This window comes from Dromiciops gliroides, chromosome 1, assembly GCF_019393635.1.
Source record: "Dromiciops gliroides isolate mDroGli1 chromosome 1, mDroGli1.pri, whole genome shotgun sequence".
Classification (NCBI taxonomy): Eukaryota; Metazoa; Chordata; class Mammalia; order Microbiotheria; family Microbiotheriidae; genus Dromiciops; species Dromiciops gliroides.
This window is the reverse complement of record NC_057861.1, coordinates 720,147,178-720,152,509: the sequence shown is the minus strand read 5'-3', so window position 1 is coordinate 720,152,509 and position 5,332 is coordinate 720,147,178.

The following is a 5,332-nucleotide window of genomic DNA, read 5'->3' as shown; positions in this document are numbered from 1 at the left end:
TAAAATGATGTTGCAGGGTTTATGTGACAAATTATTTTTCATAATGAACGTACTTTGCAAGCCTTAAAACACTATATAAATGCTGCTGCTGCTGATGACACCAATGACGATAATGATGATGTAGTACTGCATCATTACAGGAGTTCAAAGGACAAAATCATTTGGGCTAGGGTATTGGGGAAGGCTTTATGAAAGAGGGGCAAGCAATAAGGGATTAGCTTGAGTCAGCTAAAACTGGCTCCTAAAAGCCAAATGTAAATTTACAAATTGACCATCTAGATCAGGCCTTGGTTTATCTTTTTGTTTATTGTTTAGATTTAAGAAAATGATAGAGAAAATGTTGATAATTAAGATTAAATTAGAAAAAAAAAGTTCTGTACTCATTTTACCTCCCCTAGAGAGCCTGTAGTTAAATATTTACTAACATGCCCCTGGGAATGGTAGAACCTAGAAATCTGTTAGATAAAAGCCATCCCACCTTCTGATCAGGTCTGGCAAGAAATCACATTTCTTTAACATGTTCTTGACTGCCAATTGTAGTTTAACTAACTTTCTTGGAATATGATATAAATTGTATCACAGTGGGTAGCCTATTATATCTATGTATGATGTGATATATGAACTTTGTGAAATTATATCTAAGCATTGGGACACTCTGAGTTGACATCATTAACTGCAATTCCCATTATCATTAATTTTTGTATTCACTGTATCTGGACCATTAATTCACATTTAGTGTACAGCTGAATAAGCCAAATTGCTTAAGAAAATATATGTCTCCTCTCCATTTCTTGTTGGAAAAGTTAATTTACAGTTCCATAGAGAAAGGGCTAAGAAAGAGAGTTAAAACACCATTTGCTATATGAGATTTTCTAAAGATTAGCATCCATGCATGTTGTGAAAATTTTAAGTGCCTTAAATAATTTGTGTGACTTACTAGCTATGAAGCTTTAAAATTCCCTTAGAACATTTTTGTCATTATTTAGTAACTACATACATATTCATTCCTTGTTGCTCATTTATAGAATTGGAAGATGGGGAGGTGGCTGAAGTTTTATTAATGGTTATTAGTTACAGATTGGACTTCAAAATGATTTGAGAAGGATGACCAATAATTAGAATAGGAAATACACTTCTAAGATGACAAGGGATTTAAAGTGTGGTATTGCTAAAATAAAACTGTTAACAGTGGTTAGCTATTAACAAATTGATTGAAGAAAAAAATCTGACTCTACCTCTAGGAGAGAAATCTTCCTCCCTCAGGAAAGAACTATACTCTATTCCAAAGCTTCTTAAACTGTGGGTCATGAAACCACATGGAGTCATATAACTGAATGTAGGGGTCATGAAAAATGTGGCAACTTGATTTGTATACCTACATTATATACCTGTATAACCAGGTTGCATAAAAATTTCTCAGGTAGAGGAATTGATAGTGGAAAAAGTTTAAGAAACCTTGTTCTAGTCCTTCACTGGAAATCTGACAGTACTAATATGAATACTCCAGGGATATTGATCATTCCTACCCATCCTATCAGATTTTGATTCATGTCCCACAAATTCACAACAGGAAGTCCATCCAAGGCACTATAGACCTCCCTCATTTTCTCTTCATGTCAACCACTGTGGTGCATGGGGGATGTTCATGAGTAACTCCTTAGGTCACTAGGTGATAAAATACAAAAATTCCCGATATGGAGTCAAGAAGGTCATAAATCAAATCCTGTCTCATATATTCACTAGCTGGGCATTCCTAGGAAGTCACTTCTATCAGTATATATTTTTAAACTCTCTTTCTGTAGTCCCTCCACTTTTTATCTATTATTTTCCTTTAGGTGAATTTTATTAGTTAAATATCATACCAAACATTTTTATAAATACTTTTTATTGATGCTTTATGTTTTATGTCAAAATAGTTCCACTCATTAACCCTTTCTCTACTCTTACAGAAAGTTATTCCATATGAGAAACAATATATTGAGGAATTGTTTTAAAAGAGGGAAAATCAACACAATTTATCAAAACAGGAAAAATCTGAAAAAAAATGTACAATGTCTACAACCTGTGAATTTACAACCTATGTAAAGGGGGTCCAGTGGTTATGTGTTATCATAATTGTCCTTTTGAACCACAGTTGTTATTTTTTTTAATTTTTGAAACATTTCACTTTTGTTTTGTCTGTGGGTGTGATTTTTTTCTTCCCCATTTGCATTGTTGTAGTAACTATGCATACTGTTTTCTTGGCTTCATTTACTTTTAGTTCTGTATTAAATCAGTTAAAACCATATGTATGTGTGCCTCTATGACATTCATACTTTTAAACAGCACAGAAGTATTCAAGAACATTCACAAACTGCAATTTCCTTAGCCATTTCCCAATAATTAGACATCTACTTTGTTTCTCATTCACAGATTACTACTATAAAATATTTTGGCATTCACAAGGGCTTCTTTCTTAGCAAAGGCCTCCTCCAGTATATCTAGTAATGAAAGATCTGGGTCCAAGGGTAAAGACTTTATTTGAAAAATCATCAATGCTTTCCAAAATGTTTATACTAGTTTGCACCTTTACAATAAATTACTGTACTTATCTTTCCACAATCCCTTTGATATTGTGCATTTCCTACTTTTTGTCAACATTTCCAACTGTATGGGATGAGGCAAAACCTCAAATTTGTTTTGATGTACACTTCTCTTATTCTTAGTGATTTACTCATACTTTCAATACAGAAGGTAATAGTTTGAAATTTTTCTTTTGAAATTTCTTTGCCCATAGCTTTTGTTCACTTATCAACTGGGAAATGGCAGATAGATCATTGTAAATAGTGATATAGACATATCAATAACATAGATATAATGTCCATAAATATTTATAAATAACAGAGCTGTTGACACGAAGACTTTTGTTCTATTATTATACTATTATTTTTATTTATGAAGATGACATATAGATTCATATAATCAAAGTTATCTATTTGTATTCTTCAATTATCTTCATCATTTGGTTAACAATAGATCCCCTAATCATAGTTTCAAGAAAGATATGATCTGCTTATCTTCTGTTTTATATGTTGATCATTTCCAGTTCAAATAACTCTTTATTATATAATAGCATTATAGAATGTCAGTCAATAAATTAAATTACATTAAGGATCTACTATATGCTATATGCACTGTACTAAGTCTTAAGGTTATAGAAAAGAATCAAAAGCAATCCCTACCAATGAACAATTCACAAGCTAATGGGGAAGACAAAAATCAACATACCAAAAAGTTATATATAGGATAAATAGAAAGGAAAGAAATGAAAATTGAGAGGTTGAAAAAGACTTCTTATAAAAGTCAGGATTTCAGTTGAGACTTGAAGGAAACCAGAGATACAAGTAATCAGAGTGGAGAAGGGAAAGTATTCCAGGCATGAGACACATCCAGGAAAAATACCTAGAGTTAAGAGACGGAATGACTCTTTTGGAGAATAGTCAGTAGACTAGTTCCAGTGGATCAAAGACTATGTGTAAATGAATAAGGTGTAAGAAGACTAGGAAGGTAGGAAGGTGCTGAGTTAAGGTTTTTGAATGTCAAATGGAACAGTTTTGATCCTGGAGGGAATCAGAAACTTCTAGATTCAGGCACTAACATGATCAGACACACACTTTAGAAAAATCACTTTAGTGAGTAGAGAATGGATTAGGGTGAAAAGAGACTTGAGGCAGGCAGACCCAAAAGCAAACTATTGCAATAATCCAGGTGTGAGGTGATAAGGGCTTGCACCAGACTGATAGAAGGGACAGAGAAGAGAAGGGGGATGTAGGAAAGATGTTGTAAATGTAAAAGTCACAAGTCTTCAAAGAGATTGTATATGGGGAGGTAACATATAATGAAGAGTTAAGGATGACTCCTAGTTTGGCAGCCTGAGGAACTAGGATTATGCTATTGCCCTCTATAATAATGGAGAAGGCAAGAGAGGACAAGGTTTACCGGGAAAGATAATGATTTCTGTTTTAGAGATATTGAGTTTAAGATGTCTACTGAACATCTAGTTCAAAATATCTGAAAAGTAATAGGAGATGTGAGATTGAAAGTCATCAGGGAGCTTGTTGCAGGGTATTTAAATTAAAGGATCATAAGCCTAGGTATAATAATTAAAAACATGGGAGCTGATGAGATCACCAAGTGAATTAACATCGAAAGAGTAGACAAGAGAACACAGGACAGAAACCTCAGGGATACTATAAGTCATAAGGCCTGATATGAAAGAGGATATAAGGAAAGGAGACAGAAAAGGAAGATACAGAAAGGTAGGAGTAGAACCAAGAAAGAGAGGAGTATAGCAAATAAATTACAGAGGAGAGAATATTGGGGAGTGTGTGGTCAGCAGTGTCAAAAGCTTCAGAGAGGACAAGAAAAGGCCATTGGATTTGGCAACTGAGAGATCATTGAACTTAGTACTATTTTTATTGCATCATATAAAATATGAATTTGCTATTTTGTATCTTTTTTATATTTGCTTACAATATCTATGTACCCTAATATATGTTCAATTTTTATTTGTATTTTATAAAGGTTCCATGTAATACTACATATGAACATGCATGCATGCATGCATACATGTGTGTAGTGTATATGTTTATTCTATACCAGTACTATTGAGACAATGTCATAAGCCTTTGAGATCTATTTTCACACACAAAAAATGTTCCATTTTATATTTTCCCTTTTTTTTTAAACATTGCTGATATAAATGTCCAAAGCTAAGAAGACAATGAAATCTACCATTACTTTATTACCGGATAGGCTTCTTTTAGTTCAGTTAATGCTTCCTTTATTAATTTAGATACTAAGGCATTTGGATCATATAAATTTAATTTTGATCTTGGTTTGTTATGTATGGTTACTTCCTAAATAACATTCCTTGTCTATCTCTCTCTTTTTTATGTTTGTAAATGTTTATTTTTGCTTTCTATGAAAACATTATTGTAACTCTTGTTTTGGGGGAATTCAGCTAATACATATTGTGTTCTCTCCTAGTCCCCAAATTTTGGTATTTTTAGGTATGCTGAAATTTGTTTCTTATGCAAAAGATTGTGGGATTTTGTTTCCTTATGTACTCTCACCGTTCCCACTTTATTGGATGTTTTAACTTATTCACATTGAAAATAATGTCAGGCAGCCATTTTGTCTAGCTAGGTGTCACAATGGATAAAGTACTGGGCCTGGACTCAGGAAGACTCCTTTTTCCTGAGTTCAAATCTGGCCTTACATAATTACTATCTATGTGACCATAGGCAAATCATTTAATCACCGTTTTCCTCAGTTTCTTCATTTGTAAAGT